A 20105-nucleotide genomic window follows, 5' to 3' on the forward strand; every position below is an offset into this window, starting at 1 on the left:
TCTGATGCAGACTTGGACCGGATGATGCGAAGGTTCATCCAGGCCCAGCTGCAGATGGGAGTGCTCTTGCCTCCCCCCCCCCTCAGGGGGGGGAGCTCGACACCTTTTTTCCACCCAATTGCTCCTTCTCCGACCCGCTACCCGGGTTCAGAGCGCTGGGAGCCGAGCAGCCTTGGAGCCGGGGGTGGGTCGGCGCCGACAGTACTTGGTACTTCAGATCCGACCCTACCCTCGAGTATGTCGGATCCGACCTCTCGGAGCCATGGTCCGAGCTTCAGATCCGGGGGATTCAGTGTGCCTTCGGCTCCGTCCAGGTCGGAGCACACTGGTCCCTCAGATCCAACGGTCTTGGCGCCGGCTCCGATCCCTTCATCGGATCCGAGTGGGAGCCGACTTTCGGATCCATTGGAGAGTGGCTCTCCCTCGGCATTCGATGTTGTGGAGAGGGCTCTGTTGAGAGTATCCGGACCCCCGGTCCTTGCATTGACTCCTCCCTGCACTCCCTCTCTGCTGGGCCAGGCTTCCATCACCCGGCCAAAGGGACAGCCTGCTTCGATGTCACAGATAGTTCCATTGGAACAGGATGTTGCTGGTGAGGCCTCCTCGGACAGTCCCCCCGAGGAAGCTCCCCACAAGCATAAGTGCAAAAGGAGGCACATGGACTCCCCTGAGTCCTTAACCGAGGACACGGACTTGGAGGAAGGGGAAGGCTCCCCAAGATCACCCCCTGAGGATGTCTCCTTTGGAGACATCATGGAGATGCTAAGAATCAGAGGTGGGTGGTCTGCCCCCAAGTCGTCCTCTGACGAGTCCGTGTTTCTGGAGGCATTCGAGGCAGGCCCATCTTCCTCCTGGGTGTCCCCTCCAGCCGATCCCCTGGTGGACCTTATTACCACCAGAGCATGGAAGGATCCGGACACCGTGGAGCCAATACCCAAATGACCGGATAGGATTCTTAGCCCCCCCTCAGACCGGTCTCATTGGAGTAAGGGCCCCCCTGTAGATGCCATGTTGACGGCGGCAGCCACAAAGAGGGAATTGGCTCAGGAGAGTCCCTCAGTCCATCCACCGAGCAAGGAGTCCCGTTTGATGGATCGCTTAGGGAAGCGAGTCTTTAGTTCAGCGACCTTCTCAGTAAGGTCTCTGAACTATATGGCACATGTCATCAGGATGCAGTGGGATCTTATCAAAGAATACGCTACATCCCCCCCTGAGTCCATGTCGGAGGAGGATAAACAATTGTACTCCACCCGAATGGCCACTCTGAGATCTATTTCATAAACCTCTATGCGGCTATTGTCCCACGCCACAGAGGGAGCCGCTAGGGCCAGTGGAGCAGGCCTAGTCATGAGACGTCAGGCCTGGCTCCGTCATTGCGACTTTACGGAGCCCTTTAAAGCGTCCTTCGCGAACGCCCCCTTTGATGGTTCTGCCCTTTTTGGCAAAACAGTTCGTGAGACGCTTGTCCAGACCGAGAAAGACGGGAAGACGTTGTCTGCCATTGGAGTCTGCTTCTCTGCTCCCCAGCGGTCCTTTTCAAGGAACCAAAAGGGTCAGAAGAAGATGTGGTTCCAAAAATCACAACATTCCCAACCAGCTCCGGACAACCAGTCCTACCGTGGCAGAGGTGGACAGGGAGGACTTCACCCTAGGGGCAGAGGGGCTCCGAGAAATATCGGGTCCAGAGAACCTTTCTCTGAACGGCCTGCGCAGCAACCCTGAGGGGTTGCCCGGCTGCTCCACTCTGGAGGCAGCCGGGGGGCGTTTTTCGAAGCATCTAGTGGCATGGGAGTCCATCACAACAGACCGCTGGGTGCTTCGCATCATATCCAGAGGATACAAAATACCAATTCTCCATGTCCCCCAATCCAAGAACCTCCCCGATGTACCACCCGATCACAGGGAGGCCGCAGAAATACAGCAGCTGCTAAGAAAAAGTGCCATCCAGCCCGTCCCCCAAGACCAGCTTGGATTAGGGTTCTACTCCAGGTTCTTTTTGGTGCGAAAGAAGATGGGGGATCTGAGACCCATCCTAGACCTTTCCCGCTTGAACCTGTCAGTAACCAAGGAAAAATTCCGAATGGTCACTCATCAATCTATCCTCCCCCTTCTGAGGGAGAACGATTGGATGTGCTCTATAGACCTCAAGGATGCGTATTACCACATCTTAATGGACAAACGATCCAGGAGGTTCCTTCGCTTCCGGCTAGGAGCCAGTCACTACCAGTTCAGGGTCCTTCCCTTTGGCCTCACCACAGCCCCCCGGGTGTTCACCAAAGTGTTAGCAGTGATTGCGGCCCACCTGAGACTCCAGGGAATTCAGGTCTTCCCGTACCTGGACGACTGGCTCCTGACCGCACCAACAAGGCATCTACTTTGCTCAGCCAGAGACTTCTTTCTCCATCTAGCCCAACAACTAGGCATTACTATCAATGTCTGCAAATCCCTACTGGCTCCAACACAGATCATAGAATTTATAGGTGCCAGAATAAACACCAGAGATTTGCGAGCCTTCCTAACTGCGGAGAGAATCAGAAATCTTCAACTTCATGTGCGGGATATCCTTCTTTCAGAGGCTTCACCAGCGGAATTGATCCTGAGGGCACTAGGCTCCATGGCAGCAGTGATTACTCTCCTTCCATGCGCCCGTTTGAACATGCGAGTCCTGCAATGGACTCTGTTAGTGCAATGGTCCTTCCTATTCCTCCCTCTCCACCATCCCATTGCTATCAGCAAGGCTTTCAGAAGGGCGTTACTATGGTGGCTCCAAGCATCAAACTTCCATACGGGCCGACCCTTCTGCACCTCTCCCCCCATCGCCATGGTGACCACGGACGCTTCCTGCCTTGGGTGGGGGGGGCATTACTCAGGCAGGACAGTCCAAGGCATGTGGAACGATACAGAGACCTCCCTGCATATCAACGTCCTGGAGATGAGAGCGGTGCTGTTAGCGTTACAAGCACTTCAGAGCTTCCTCCCCGCAGGAACGATTGCAATTCACTCGGACAACATGTCAGTGATGTGGTATATCAACAAACAGGGGGGAACCAGATCTTATCCTCTTTGCCGCGAAGCCATGAGAGTGTGGGAATGGGCGATCTCCACCAACCGCTTTCTGATTGCAACGCACATTCCAGGGAGGACCAACATCCTAGCGGACAAGCTCAGCCACACCCTTCTTACCCCCTACGAGTGGTCTCTCAATCCTCTAGTAGCGAAGCAGATATTCGCAACATGGGGGCAACCCTGCTACGATCTTTTTGCATCTCCATCAAACGCCAAATGTGACAATTTCTTTGCTCTAATCCCCCCACCAGGGGAATCTCCAAGAGACGCTCTGGTGCATGCTTGGCCACCCAGTCTACTCTATGCCTATCCTCCTCTTCCAATGATGATACAACTGTTACAGAAAGCCTCGTGGTTGGGGAGCAAAATGATTGGTCTCACCGTGTGAATCACCCTTGGATTCTAGATCCCATCCCGGATCTCATCTCCCATCCATCGGACTTGCCAACTCCAAACCTGGACAATCTGAAACTGACAGCTTGGTTGCTCCAGTTCCACTCCTAGTTAGGACTCCCGGTATCTCTTCACAAGTCAAAGCCATCCTCGTGGCAGCACATAAGCCCTCCACCAGGAAGGTATATCACAGCAAATGGAAACGTTTTTCCATCTGGGCGGAGCGCCGAGAGCTAGATCCCTTTACGGCTCCTCTTCCATCCATTTTAGACTTCCTAACTGAACTCTTTCAAGAGGGTGCTAATGTTCAACTGTCAAAGTGCAATTGGCAGCCATTTCTCATTATCATGTGGGACATGATACAGGACCCTTGATGTCAGCCAAATTGTGTAAAACCTTTCTCAAGGGTACCTTTTTACTTAGACCTCCTGTAAAAGAAGCCGTACCCCCATGGGATCTTACTTTAGTTCTTCAAGCCTTGACTGCTCCACCCTTTGAACCCGCTGCTTCAGTGGACCTCAAATTCTTGTCATGGAAAACGGCATTCCTTGTAGCCATTACTTCAGCGAAAAGAGTGTCGGAACTTCAGGCTCTTTCTGTAAAACCTCCGTACCTGATTTTTCACCCTGATAGAGTGTACCTCAGGATCAATCCCTCCTTTCTTCCCAAGATAGCATCAGAAACCAACATAAACCAATCCATAAATTTACCAGTTTTCTTCCCTAAATATCAAAATAAGGGTGAATACAAGCTGCACTCATTGGATGCTCATAGGCAGCTTAGTTTTTATACCCATAGGACGGCTGGCCATAGACAATCCGACCAGCTGTTCGTTTCCTTTTCCAAATTTAATTTGGGGAAAGCTATCTTTATCTCGCTGGATTTCCCAATGTATCCTGCTAGCTTATCAAGCCTCGGATAGACCCGCACCAAAAGGAGTTTGTGCTCATTCCACTCGCTCCATTTCTACTTCTGCGGCTTTCAAGTCTAGAGTTCCTTTGGATGATATTTGTTCTGCAGCCACTTGGGCTTCATCTCATACCTTTATCAACCACTACAAGCTAGACCTGCTTTCTAGAGGGAGAGCATCCTTTGGCTCTGCGGTGCTTCGTAATATCCTTCCATGATGGCCACCCAGGGTGCAGGTAGCTGGGGACTCTGTTCCACAGGTTGGAGACAAATGAACATTCCTACTTCAGATTTAGAAGTTATGTACTCACCATAACGTTCCATCTGAGTAGGTAGTTCATATGTCTGCAACCATCCCCCTGATCTGCTTTGGATCTATTAGTTTTTTTTAGATATTATTTGTTGGATATATATGGAGAGGCAAACTCGATCTGAGGTCTTGGAGGGTTAGCAGAGGATTATGGGTGAAGGGAGGGGCTAGGAGCTCGGATCCATTAGCTTGAAACAAGTTGCTGGCTCGGATACGATATCGGATCCGTAACCCACAGGTTGCAGACAAATGAACTACCTACTCAGATGGAACGTTATGGTGAGTACATAACTTCTAATTTTAAAAACTACAAGCAGATTTCTGGTACATACATAATGCTGGAATCATATTGTAGGGAGAAAAGAAACCCAACAATTGAGTTAAACTGTATGAGAGGGTGGAGTGCTTAGGCTGTGAATGCCTCCCCCACCTCCAAAGGATGAGTAAGTGAACAATGGCTGCTCATCCCCATGTGGTTAGTTTAGCACCTTTGCCACTAATCAAATAGTGGTTGTCTGGGGCACATTAAAACTTGGTCTATCTGCACTTTGGGGCTGTTTGATGCACTTCTTGTCTGGGGTTTTGAGTTATTCCTGTATAGTTTCACAGCCTGCCTGACCCAGATGTGTTTAGATTCATTTCACAGCAAACTTGCATACCTTTACTTTTTCACCACAGGAGGGATGGTATCATACAAAAAAAAATCTTAAATATTCTTTGATTTCACAGCATAAGACTGAAAAGACAACAGTAATTTTTATTCCTGAAAGTGATTTTTTTATCATTTGAAAATGATTTTACAGATAAAAAAGTAGAAGTTGCAAATCAGAAATTCATTATGCAATTCTTTTACCTTTGCTCCTAAAAGCACAGCTTAACTGTATTTGATATGTGAGTACACAGATTTGTTGTCAAAAATGATTTTTCTAGTAATTGCAGTTGTTCCACAGATATAACCCTGTACTTGAGTAGGCGTACATGATCGTTAAAATGAGTGAGCTGGCCAAGTGGTGTTATCTTCTGGTTCCATTAGGTGTGCAGTACAACTTTGCTTAATGTGTCAAAATGAAGCTCATATCCAGAATTTGAATTTATTGTGTTATTTTACTAGCCAGGGCAGGATTTATTTTACTCTGCATATGGTGATAACATATAGACTATATGTAGACAACATCAGAGTTCTTCTATGTAAATCAGATGCGAGTTGCAGTGGCATTCTTGAGTGTGTTTTTGACTAAAGTAAGTTAGCTGAATTCCCTGCTTTTTTTATTGTGAATTGCCTTGGATCCTTCGTGCAAAGATGTTCTTCGTGTTTCACTGTTGCAGTCTTACATTTGGGTAATCTGCTGGCAGGTTGCCCTCAGTCGGCCTGATTAACAAAGTCTTGGGTCCTGCATCAGTTGCTGTCTCTTCTTCCATGGCGTCAGGTCGTCAGGGGTATAAAATATGCAGCTGACGCCATTACATCAGTCTTTCTTGCTGTGCGGTGCCCGAAACAGAAGCAGTTCACGAGTGCCGGTCGGCCGACTCCTGAAATTTTCGTTTTGGAGTTTCAGAACCAAAATCTTCAACTTAAAGCTAAGTACCCCGTTGAGGAAACTTTTTCTTACTCCTTACCGATGTCAGTAAAAGTTAATAATTGCATTACTTGTGGAAAGCAAATATCTCATAAAGATTTTCATTCGTACTGTATTCCTTGCCTATGCCCTGACCACGACGTACCTTGCTGTCGGTTTTGTGCTTTATTTAATCAGTGCACTATCCGTCTTCGGTACATTTTTGCCTCTAAATATTTCGGTTCTCGGTTTAATTATCCAGAAATGTCGTCGGTTAGCCATCCGTTTACCGGGATTCTGAAAAAACACAAAGATAAAGACAGAGACAGGCTGCCGAGGTCCAAAACTGCCGACGACGCATCTCGTAAGCCAGTCGCCAGTTCGCCGGTACTCAGTGAGGTGCTTTCGCAGCCCCTGATACCCCTACTTCTGATTCGCAGGCCTCTACTGAGACCCATTCGGAATCCGGCATGCCGGGAGATGCTTCGTCTATAGAACCCGTGGATATCTCTACCGTGGTGGTGTCCAGAGCCGCTGTGCAGGCACCGGCTTCTGAGGGTGTATTCAGGCCTACAGACTTGCATATTAAATCGACATCGCCTTCATTACTAAGGCCTAAATCTCGATCTATGTCTAAAAAAACGATGTTCAGGCCCCTATGCCTAAAAACAACTTCTTTTTTTGGCTTTTCCCGGTCAGGGGTCGTCACAGCGGATCACCTGTCCGCTCATGATTGACAGTGGAGTTTTACAGTGTTGAGTTGCCAGCCCGGCGCCCAACCTTCCACAGAAGGCACACACACACACGCACTCACACCTAGGGCCAATTTAGAGTGTCCAATCCACCTACTACATGTCTTTGGCCTATGCCTAAAAACAAATGATCAAAATGGCTGAAGATCTAATTACTGTAATCAGGGGTAGTCACCCCCCCCCCCCCCAAGAGGCCTAGGTCTGAGCTTGATTATGACTCTTCTGATCAGGATTCTGTTTCTTCTGACTCTTCTAATGACCTAGATTTGTCCATACCTACGTATGAGGATTCTGATGCAGAGGATTCTATTTCCTCTGCTTCCCCTCCTGAGGATTTTTCTTTTGGGGAAACTTTACATACTTTAAAGGAGTACTTCCACTGGGAAAGTCAGGAATTTTCTGATTCAAAAAAGAGGCTTAGGGGTTTCCTTCTTTTACTTCAGCATAGGCCTTTGGCTATACCTTCTGTACTGGACATTGTTGATGATGTGTTCTCGGAATCCAGTTTGGCACCCGATTCCCTGCCTCCAGCTCCTAGTAAACCTGACAGATACTACAGAGTTCCTGAGTCCCACAAGTTTCTTTTCAAAAATCTTTTTGCAGATCCAGAAACCATTTCTCAGGGGCCCAAAGGGTATTAAGGCTGCTACTGCTAAAAATCCTAGCCCTTCTGATAGAGACTCCAGGGCGCTGGATAGATGGAGTAAAAAGGTTTATACGTCTGCAACCTTGGCAATCAGAGCTTTAAACTGCCAATTTCATATGTTAAAATCAACAACATATTATTGGACTGCTTAAACAGAAAATGATGTTGATTCCTGATTGTGTGTAAAATAAAGATTTACAGGCTTTAATGCATTCTGCTGTACAAGTTGGAAAACATACTTCGCAATGTGGTTTTGATTCTTTAGGGGCCTCCTGCAGGGGCTGCTGTTAGTGGGTCTGTGCTTAGAAGGCATACTTGGCTTAAGGAACAATCTTTGCCTGATCATGTTAAATCTAAATTGTTGGATGCTCCTTTAAATCAGGACCGCCTGTTTGGCAATAAGGTTGAAGAAGTTCTAAAAAAGATGGAAGATAAAGCTAAATCTATGCAAACTGTTAAAGATTCTTACAAATGCAACCTTTAAGATTTAGTAGGCACTGGCCTACTAAGAATTGGTCTTTTCCAGCCCCTTCCAGATCCTCTCAAGCCAAACCCAGACACAGCAAAAACCCCAGGTTTCAGTCCCAGAGGACTCTCAGAACTAAGCAGTGGGGGGCCTCCACTTCCAAATCTGGAAATAACAAGACACCCCCCTGTGGTAAACAGTCTCAATGACTTCCTTTTAAAATTACCAAGCACTTACCTTTTATCTGCCCCTTTGGGGGGAACGATTGCTCTTCATGCAAAGAACTGGGAACTCATAACCCAGGACAAATGGGTTTTAAATGTAGTGTCCCAGGGATACTGATTTCATTTCCACACGTTGCCGAAACCAAATGGGTGGCCAGACCTGCCCTCAAATCAGTGGGCAGAGGCTCAAAAACAAGTACTTTCCCTCTTAAACATGGGGGCTATTCAACTGGTACCAGAAGAGGAAAAGGGACACATTCCTACCCCCTCTGCAGACTAGCCATGGCATTGTGGAACACAGCCTTGAGCTACCAAGTGCACCTACAAGCTCAGTTCCTGCCAGGAAAATTGAATACACTGGCAGATGGATTAAGCAGAAAACTCATGGACCCACATGAGTGGCAACTGGAACCACAGATTTTCAACATGTTGACAAGCAAATGGGGGAGCCCTGATATAGATCTATTTGCCTCCACCCAGAACTTCCAGTTGGACAAGTTTTGCACAAGGACTCTCCACAAACAAGCCTGGAAAGTGGATGCTCTCGCCTTCAGCTGGAAAAACCTATCAGTCTACATCTTTCCCCCTATGCCTCTGCTCTCCATAGTTCTGCTAAAAGTCAAATAGGTCAAACCAAGGATGATTTTGATTGCTCCAGACTGGCCGCTCCAACACTGGTACCCATTCCTGCGCAGTGTGTTGCAAATATCTCCATGGCACCTGCCTCAGACCCCTTCCCTGCTGTCTCAGCAGGAGAACCAAATTCTGCACCCTCAGCTTCCAACATCGAACCTTGTAGCCTGGCTAATCACTTAAATTCACCCTTATCATCCCTCATCTAACCTATGATGGATGTCATCTTGGAGGCGAGAAGACCTAGTTCTAGAAAATCTTATGCTGACAAATGGAAAAAATTCTGTGCCTGGAACCAGAGTTTAGGGATGAGCATAGCAGTGCACAATTCACCTCAGATTTTGCAATACTTAACTGAGATGCTTCACAAGGGCCTGTCTTTTTCCTCTATTAAAATCCACGCCTCAGCTATTTCAGCTCACTGTAGCACAGAACCATCCCTCTTCTCTCATCCTCTGCTCAAGCAGTATCTTCAGAGGGGCAGAGAACTTGAGACCACCCAGGAGAGCTCCTACCCCTGCCTGGGACCTTAACTTTGTTTTGGAGAAGCTCACTGTACCTCCTTTCGAGCCAGCTGCTACTGCAGACTTAAAATTTCTTTCTTGGAAAACCGCCTTCCATTTAGCAATCACTTCAGCTAGAAGGATATCTGAATTACAGGCCCTTATGGCAGTGGAGCCTTCATCATCTTTCATGCGGACAGGGTATCTCTCAGGACCAATCCATCCTTCATGCCCAAGGTGGTTGCCAGTGTGGCTCTTAATCAGTCCATTCATTTGCCAACCTTCTTTCCCAATCCACAGAACAAAGGGGAAGAGATTCTGCATTCCTTGGATGTGCACAGACAACTTAGATTCTACTTGGACAGGACTAAATCTGGAAGAAAATCTTAACAATTGCTGGTAGCATTTGCTGCAGAGGCAGAGGGGAAGGCTATTTCAAAACAAACCATTTCTAAATGGATAAGCCATTGCATTAATTTTTGCTATAAGCACCATGGAAAACCTACCCCCCAGGGGATCAGATCTCACTCCACCAGGGCTACATCTACTTATGCAGCCTTTCTCAGAGGTGTTCCTACCAGGGATATTCTAGAAGCTGCTACCTGGAGTTCTGTTCATACTTTCACCAAATGTTATTTATCAATTTTCTCTAAATCCAGATCTGGCTTTGCCACTGCTGTCTTGCAGGGCCTTATAGCTGGCCCTAATGCTGTATAAACTCCTCCTCTCAGCCATACCTTTGGGAATCTACCCAAATGTAATGACTGCAACAGTGAAACACGAAGAACATAGTACATTTGTGTACACTTACCATAAATGTAGATGTTCGAATGTATTCACTGTTGCAGTCCTGGTTACTCTACCTCCAGCCCCCTACTTTTCTCTGGCTATACCTCTACTTTCCTTTACTATGCTTAAAAGCCTTATTGGTGTGTTTGCTTTTTTTTGGAGGTATAATTTTGTGTTTTTAATTTTATTTGTTCCCCATTAGGGGGGCACCTGACATCTGGGGCAAGAAAAACTGATGTAATGGCGTCGACTGCATGTTTTATACCCCTGACGCCTGACGTTACGAAAGAAGGGACAGCAACCGACGAAGAGCCCAAGACTTTGTTAATCAGGCCGACTGAGGGCAACCTGCCAGCAGATTACCCAAATGTAATGACTGCAACAGTAAATACACTCAAACATCTACATTTATGGTAAGTGTACACAACTGTACTTTACTGGTCTCACCAGAAAAAAAAGTTCCTACAACCAAATACTGAGTAAATGTGAGCAGTATCCAAAGTCTCAAACATTTTCAGGCAAAATTCAGTCTGGGTCCTTGGCAATGTTTGTAAGTGTTTCTATGCACAAGTAATCAAATATCTTTGTTTCCTTGTAAACAGCACCTCCATGTTCTTTTTTGTCTTCTGCATGATTCTGCTATGGAAAGGTGTGCCCTGGTGCACACTTCCTTCATCTCATCTAAGTGGAAGGTAAGCATTTTCATTCCTCTTCTCCCTCATTCGAGCTTCAGCAGGTGTCTGAGCTGCTGATTGATCCCTGTTCAATAGAGTCATCATTGAGGACTGAACTGCTAATTGAACTCTGCTTGAGTCATAATTAGGAGTTAGGACTTTGACTCGGTCTAACTGCTGGAATTAAGTGACTATCATACTTTGTTATTCTTTTATTTTCATTTCTAAATTTTCCAGCTAAATTGCCTAATAGGGTAAAATAAGCTTAGTTTGTTTTTACAAAGTATGCATGTATTCGTTAGCATTGCAGTTTTTAACATCATTTTTTGACCTACTTCAACTTTACGCCTTTTTTTCTGCTGTTTCTCTGTCTCCTTTTACAAATGTCTCATTACATGAAACATGTCACTGTATTTTCAAAATTGAAATCTTAGACTTCAGTTTGCCTTGGCATTTTGTTTCTAAAATGCAAGATAGCAACTATTCAGTAAAGTTAATTCAAAGCTGTCTTAAAGAAGTAAGTTGTGAATTTTTAGTGCTTTTGTTTTTAGAATTGGTTAGGTGTTATATTGTGCATATCAACAATGTCACCTTAATCTTACACTTCACAGAGGAAGCCACCTTGCTCAGAGTTAGAAATATATGGCAATGTGCTGTTCTCAGTGGAAGTTAAATTCAGCTTATTAAATCATCTTTAGTCAGATTTACAGGCAAACTGTTGCAAAACTGGATGTTATTTTCACCCGTTTTCTCTCGCTGTATGGTAGTTACATTACCTTTATATATCTGCTTCTACAGTCATGGCAATATTTATCATTTTATCTGATAATGAGCATCATTGATCTTTATCAGCCTAGTCCTGATCACTGTATTTCATGTTGCTTGTCACTCATAATGAATTTGTATATATTTTCCACTTGATTGCAGTCAGATAATTGTCATGTTCAGTATTGCTTGAATCAGTGATGTGCACCTGAATGAGTTAACATACTACAAATGCTTTTGGTATCCACTAATGTATAAATGTATACTCATAATAATTTATCAAGGAAAGGAAGCATTTAATATTATGTATTCATAAAATATTAATTAAAATGGCATCTAGCAAAACCTGTACAAATAAGTCTTATATCTATAATTGTCTGCAGTCTTAGACTAAACTGAAGGTCAGTCAGCTTGTCTTTCCTCATTTGCAAGCTGTACACGCATTATTAAACTTGCCACAGTGGTATGGCGGTAGCGTTGTTACCTCACAGCAAGAGGTTCTCCCGTTTGATTCTCGGCTTGGCTTGGGCGTGCCTTCTGTGTGGAGTCTGCATGTCCACCCCGCGGTTGGGTAGCATTCAAAAGACATGCGTGCGTAAATGGGTGTGCCTTCGTTGAAGGTTGGGCATTGAGCTGGCACCTCGGCGTTTCGTAAAAATCTACTGCCAATCATTAGTGGACCGGAGTTCGGCTGTGGCGACCCCTTACCGGGAAAAAGCCGAAAGACAACACGCTTTATTAACTGAAGCAGTGATGCAAGTCTTTAACTAAGTGGGAGGGATCACTCTTAAAAACAGTCTGAAAGCACAAACATACATACATATAAATGCAATGAAAATAATTATTTGCTAAGACTACGTCTCAGTAGAAGTTAAAAATTGCAAAACGTTCTGTCACAACCAAAATAGAGACTCACCTGAAAAAAAAATTGCCACAAAACATATATGCTTAAACCCTGTATGCATAACAATGCACTAGTGACTGGTAACTACAAAGCAAGACACACAGACTCTACTTTCACAATGCTAGACAGAAATAGGATGACAATGAGATGTCTTTCAGGTGTCTGTATCTTTGACATCTCAAGGGCATTCAGGAGGAACAGCTATGACTGTAACATGGTTGTGGTCCATCTGGGTGTAAATAACCTGGAGCCCAACACCTTAAGGGATGTGCAGAGAGATATTTCTGAGTTATCCATACATGCCACAAATGCAGGAAAGACACTGGTAATGATTAGATTCCTACTTTCACCAGCAATTATACCATGGTCCTAGGAAAAGATGATTGTTTTCAATAACTGACTGTACAAGATTTGCCATTTGAGGCAGATCCATTAGTTATCATTGTGAGATGAACTGTTAAACATGCCTACTTGCTTCACAAAGGGTGGCTTCCACTGCTCATTCCAGGACTTCCACATACTGGGTGAAAATGTTGCTGCCCTCCTCATGTCTTTTTTAGGCAGAGTCCAGCTAATGGATCTTACAACCTAAAAGTCATAAATAAAGCCAAAGAATATTAATGCGGCACTGTTTGGTACCAAAAGTCTAAATAAGTTGCCTGAACTTTTGAAGCCCTTTAGCATTTGAAGCATACCCGTGTGTTTGTGCATTATTAATGTTACAACTGCCTCATGTACACAGACAACTTTCTCCTCCTCCCAACAAATTCCAACACATGTGAGAGATGCAACCATGTAGCCAAACTGGAGGCTAAGCTCTCTCAACTCAGTACTGGCATAACCAGTCAGGAGGAGAAGGAAACCACACTCACTACAATTCCAGTCTCACATAGACCTACCACGACAGCAAACCAAACACATAATCACACAAAAACATACTCGGAGGCTCTAAATAAAGATCTGCCTAAGCAGCAGAGACCTCCAAAGCAGACACCCAAGCAACCGCTACCCCAAAACAAAACACGTGCAACACATATCTCACAAAGCCAGTGTGCTGAACAGTCACAGCCCTTAAGACTAAACAACACACCTGATACACTTGTAATAGGTGACTCTATCGTCAGGCACACTGACGTCCTGCTCACCAGGCTGAACAAGGAGAGGGTCACGGTGAGTAGCCTGTCGGGCGCTAGGATCCACCACATAACACAAGCACTCAGGTCACTCCAAGGCAAGTACAAATATGACTCATTGTCCATGCTGGTGTGAATGACCTGAGAAGTACCTCCCTGGACTACATGAAAAGAGACATAGAGGAGCTCTCTGAGCATGTAGCCCAGGCCGGTATGACCCTGACCTTGAGTAGCATCTTACCCTCACCAAGAATGATGCCACAATATGAAGACAAGATGATCAATTTCAACAAGTGGCTTAAGTACTGGTGTCATGCAAAGGGGATCCAATGCCTGTCAGCTTGGGATGATATGCTCGACAAGCCACGATGCTTCGCTAGGGACAGCTTGCACCTGTCACCCCTGGGCTTTCGGATATTGGCAAAGGCTCTTGCTACCCCATAGTGCCTTTTTAGGCAAGGCTCAAAAGACAAACCCACCTCCATAGGTATCACAAGGGATAAGAAACTAAGAGTAATGCTACTCAATGCCAGAAGTCTAAACCTCAAGATGCACGCACTAGAAACTCTCCTTAGCATGGAGAACATCGATATCTGTGCAGTAACAGAAACCTGGTTCAGGGCTCCTGAGAGCACCCAGCACTACCAGGTTATACCTCATACCATGCTTTTCGGCCCCAAAACTTGGACCGAACAACAAAAGGAGGGGGAGTATCGATATTCATCAAAGATACCCACACCTCCTGGTTGGTGACAAAGCACAAAGCATCAGAGACTATCCATGTGCAACTAACAGTGGGTAAAACTGCCTTCCAGTTTATAGCCTGCTACAGACCACCCTCCCAAACCCAGGAACCCCACTCGGCCTTCCTGAGAACACTGGAAAATATGAAGGTCTCTCCAAACACCATTATATTGGGCGACTTCAACTACCCAAACATAGACTGGGAGCATTACTCTAGCTCCAACACCCTAGCCCAAAGGTTCCTAGAATTTATAAACTCAAATGCTATGGAACAACTTGTTACCACTCCCACAAGAGGGGAAAACATACTGGACCTGATCATCACCAACATGGGGACTCTATGCTCCAGACCAGAAGTGTATCCCTCACTGGTAAGATCAGACCATAAACTAATCTCACTGGATATTCACATCCCGACCCCACCCCCTGCCCAGAAAACCACAGTGAAAAACTTCTCTAAAGCAAATTTTACACTCCTCAAAACCGAGGTGGAATCCTTCAAAGCCCCCGGGCCTGTGGAAAATACGGCCCAGACCGCAGAATCCTTTATAAATGCATTCTATGAACACCTTCAGGAATGCATGGATCATGCAATCCCAAATAAAACCAAGACTCAATCCTCCAAAGGCAGAAGTCCTGTCTGGTGGACCCCAGCCATAAAAAAACTATATAATAGAAGGAGGAAGCTACTAAATGATAGAGCAAAATCCCAAAAAGGGAAGGCATCACTGATCAGTATTAGCAAAAAACTATGAGCACTCATAAAATTGTCTAAGGCCAGCTTCGAGACAAAAATTGCACAGGACACTAAGGATAATCACAAGGCTTTCTTTAGTTATGTTAGGAACTTGGTTGGTAATTCCCAGATATGCTCAGAATTGGTCCAAAATGACAAAAAATACACCGAACCCACAGACATTGCCAACATCCTAGCTGACAGGTTCAGCAAACTCCCCACCAAAGGGCAAATATCTGTCCCAGTAGAGTGCTGCCCCTGACATCTCAGATGCTCAGGTAAGAGCCGCCCTCTCCAAAGCAAAAAACACAGCATCAATGGGACCAGACGGTGTCCCGGGCTGCGTCCTACATGAACTCCAAGAAGAGCTAAACCCAAACATAAAACTACTGTTCAATCTCAGCCTTACTACAGGATATGTGCCCAAAGAGTGGCGTACAGCAACAGTGGTCCCTCCCCATAAAGGTGGTGCCTCAACGGATCCTGGAAACTATCGCCCCATAAGCCTGACTAGCTTGGTCTGCAAAGCTATGGAAAGGATCATCATGGACCTCATAAATAAAGATATTGGGGACCTACAGACACTGGATCCTACCCAGTTTGTCTTTGTTAAGGGCAGATCCTGCCTCTTAAACCTGGTTGATTTCTTTGAAACAGTCACCAAGGCCATTGACGAGGGGAAGGTGGTCCACACAGCCTACCTGGACCTCGCAAAAGCCTTCGATACAATACCCCACTCGGGCATTATAGATAAGCTCACCAGCTTAAATATAAACCCCTATGTCACTAGATGGATTGCAAACTGGCTCAAGGACAGAACCCACATGGTTAGAATTGCTGGAGCCATGTCAGACTCCAAACCAGTTACAAGTGGTGTCCCACAAGGCTCAGTCCTGGGACCTCTTTTGTTCGGTATATATTTCTCGGAGGTACAGGCCAACATGGAAGGACTGTGGCTGACCAAGTTCGCAGATCACTGCAAACTGGGCGCCATAATTGACTCTCCAGCCGACACAAGCATCCTCCAAAAGGGCCTCATAGAAACAGACAACTGGTGCCTGAGCCATGGCCTCAAGCTAAATGCCAAAAAGTGTATAGTCATCCCCTTTGGCAAAAACAAAGTGCCCACAAATTACCACATAGGTGGTAATCGATTAAGTACAGAAGTAATTAGGGACCTGGGGACCCAAGTTGATAGAAATCTCTCATTTGATAACCACGTGGCCAAAGTGGTTAGAAAAACATTTTATATAGCTCACCTAATCATGAAGGGATTCACATCTAGATCATGGGAGGTCATCGTGCCTCTTTACTCATCCCTCATCAGGCCCATAATTGAGTACAATGCCCCTTTTGGGATGTACCTTACCAGACACCTGCAGCAACTGGAAAGACCCCAAAAGTACCTCACCAAGAGGATCAAAGGGCTCAAACAGATGCCATATGCTGCCCGGTTAAAGAAACTCCAGCTCAACTCAGTGGCATACCGCCTGTTCAGAGACGATCTGTGCCTGACGTATAAAGCCATGTCCAACCCGGAATTAATGGACATGCTGCACCTCAGAAAATCCAAATCCCATCGAGCTACGCTCGAGACTTGAACCTCAGCACTGAAATAAATAGGACATGCTGGAGGGACAGATTCATAACCCAGAGGCTCCCTTCACTCTGGAATAAAATCCCAGTCCAGGTTAGGCAGAGTCCCTCATTGACTCTCTTCAAGAGGAGTCTTGATGAGTGGATGGGAGATCGTAGGTTTACCCAGGGTATCACTTCTGTGTCACTGTTAGACAGAGGCACAGTATACTAACCTCGAAAAAGGGCATAGCAAAATAAATTTAAAATGGGTGGCGAAAGCCAAACACTTTCTGGCTAGGCTTATAAATGCCCTAGGGCAGATAGCCTAGTATGAACCTATGAACCTATTACTGAAATCTGGTTTAAAATTGTAGTAAACACCCCCATTGTTTCAGACTTTTCCACCTTCCACGCCTTTATACCCAGTGGGAAATGTGACAGAGTATTCATGTGTAAGACCACATTACCTCAAGGCAGATTCCCAGTGTCCAACAAAACTAACTTATTCGGATTCAACTCAGCCTAAATAAAACCAGCTATCTGATTGTAGCATGTTATTGCCCCCCCATTGACTCCTGAAAACCATACCTGTTTCCTAAATATATTGGATGGACTTTAAATAACAACAATTCCATCCTTCTGTGTAACTTTAATTACCCATCGATAACAGGGAAACCTATGCCTTAAATGTAAACTATGCTCAAAAATCCCTTGATTTCATAAACAAGAATTCTCTAGATCGAACAATCGGACCATTAGAGGACAAAATCTTCTTGACCTGGTCTTTAAAAAAATACCATCTATATGCACTATTCCACTGGTATACACCTCTTCATTCAAGTCCAACCACAAATTGGTAACCCTCTCATTCAAAATTCCTAACCAGCAGATGCAAATATCCCAGTATTGAAAGTCTTCAAATGTATAAATTTCCTACAGTTGTATAATGGTCTCAAAGTTCAAATATGACTGTAACCCACAGTGTTGACATGCCTAATAGTTATGAAAATCAATTTTACAGTCACCTAGAAAACTGTATAAATCAGTTTGTCCCTGCCTAAACTAAACAAAACAGGAAGGGAAAGAGCAAACCAGCCTTATAGTCCACATGTATAAATAGAGTACAATAAAAGGGAAAAACTCTAAGCACTCTGTGAGTGTGGCAGGCATATCCTCAGAGAGCATGAAGACAACTGGTAGGGCACCACTGGGATCCATGCTAGGACCTCTGCTATATACTTGAGCTCCAAATCAAAAAGAAGGAACTTTGGTTAACGAAGTTTGCATATAATTGTAAACTGGATGTTGTACTCAAATCCTTTTCTGATATGCAGAAGCTACACCACCAGGTTACACAGGTTAGTAGCTGGTGCTTTGGAAACATGCTAAAATTAAGTGGCAAAAATGCATTATTGATGCATTTGTTATACAGACCCTCCACACCGTATACAGTATAGAAAACTCCCAAATGAAGATGCTATGAGAAACCTTGGAACATGGACAGATAACTTCTTCTCCTTTGATCATCCTGTTGATTCTATGAAAATAAAAACAGTAACATCAAAGACAGAGTGCAGAAAATAATAAGATAAAATGAACGAAAACATTAAATGCAGCGTTGTATAACTGAAAACTGGTAAGGACGAAAGAACTTGCAAGTAATGGGTATAAAGGATCCAGGTAGTGGAGACCTCAGAAATAATGCTTAGACCATCTGAAAATATTGTGTTGGATATGTGCCAGTTCAGAAAGATAAATCTTCAGTTCCACCTTAAAACCAGAAAGAGTTGAGGATATTGGTTATGAGTGAGCCAAACCACTGATAAATCTTCAGTTCCACCTTAAAACCAGAAAGAGTTGAGGATATTGGTTGAGTGAGCCAAACCACTGCTCACTGTGGAAGGTCCAATGTACTTCTGATTCATCCAAACCACAGCTCACAGCAGGGGCTCTGTTGGGCTATATATAAGTCATGCAACATACAGGTTATTGAGGGTCCTTTGCAGTAAGGTGCAATAACTCTTGAGTATTAAAAGCATCTTTTGTTTTTAGAGGGTTGCATTAAGTAGATACTTGTTGGCCTTTTATCATCTCCTGTTTGTGGGTGCCTCCTCCATCCTCTCTGTAATGTAAGTCTTGTAAATGTATGTACATATTTATTATAGTCATGCTTGTTTAGTTTTATTGGGCCAAGACTGACTACAGTGAGACTGATCCCAGCCCCTCCTAAATCCAGTGTATGATGCCATGGCTTGTACCCATAGGAAGGTATGCATGCCCTCTAAGCAAGGAAGGTATAAAATCTAAGAATATGTACCAAGAGAACATCCTTAGAAGTGGAAACATCAGCAGTTTCACACTGAGGGTTCTGTCAAAGGTTATCTGATATGGTTTATTATCTATTTAAAGTGACTTACAGCAATGTTTGCTGCAGATTACAATGTTTGTGTGAAGATTTACTTATTATGTTCAGAGGATAGTTAACGTTTGTTTTCTCCTTCTTTTTTGTAAGAGGAAGTACACTGCACTCTATCATATAAGCAGTTTGCAGCTGCCCCTTCAGATAGTTTGTTAGAGACCACCAGCACAAATGGCTTAAGTGATATCTTTGTAAATTTTGTGTTTTTGTATTTCAGTGCAGTTACTAACTGGTTTCAGCGATAGCTAAAGCAGTTCTGAACAGTTCTCAAAGTAAAAATAGACCCCAAAATGAACTCCAGAAGTCACAACTAATATTCTGAAACATAGTTTCCAAGTTCCCTTGACAGAAAATAGTGTCTGTGTTTGTGTGTCTACGTGCGCACCCACACAGATTTTGTCTGGTAGTAGTTTAAAGCTGTAAGCAATAATTCCTGTGTCACAGGGGTGGAGTCATTTAGCCGTCATTTGCCTACTATGAGAGCTTGAGCAAGTCACTTAACCAGACTCCTGGATTGCCCCTGAAAAGGGACAGTATGTCCAGTGAGCCTCACTGGTTAACAAACCAATATCATTATAAGTGTATGTTATGTATGTGTGTCTGTTTTCTTTTTCCAAAAAAATCGCTCTGGCACTATCACAAGTAATACAGTCAACTTCAAAAGCACAATTCTCCTTTGGGGAAAGTACTTCCCTGATTATTTCTTACATTACATATATTTTCCCCAGAAATGCTGTTTTTAGCACAGTTAAATGAGCTTCCATTTTAAATTTATATATATTTTGCCTACAAAGATGAATTCATGTTTGATATTAACTTTTCTGTGCCTTCATGTATGTCCAACCCGCGGCCCACGGGCGGCCCTCAGAGCTCTTCCATGCGGCCCACGACCCATTAAGTACCCC

At 44.7% G+C, this 20105-nt stretch overlaps 1 protein-coding gene across 1 annotated transcript in view; it reads left to right on the plus strand.

Moving 5' to 3' along the window:
* Positions 1 to 20105, plus strand: part of SLC8B1 (solute carrier family 8 member B1) — a 1008250-nt gene that overhangs the window by 697982 nt on the left and 290163 nt on the right. The gene's annotated exons all lie outside the window — the stretch shown is intronic.

The sequence above is a fragment of the Protopterus annectens genome, chromosome 4.part0 (assembly GCF_019279795.1).
Source record: "Protopterus annectens isolate FY-2018-M chromosome 4.part0, PAN1.0, whole genome shotgun sequence".
NCBI classification, from domain to species: domain Eukaryota; kingdom Metazoa; phylum Chordata; order Ceratodontiformes; family Protopteridae; genus Protopterus; species Protopterus annectens.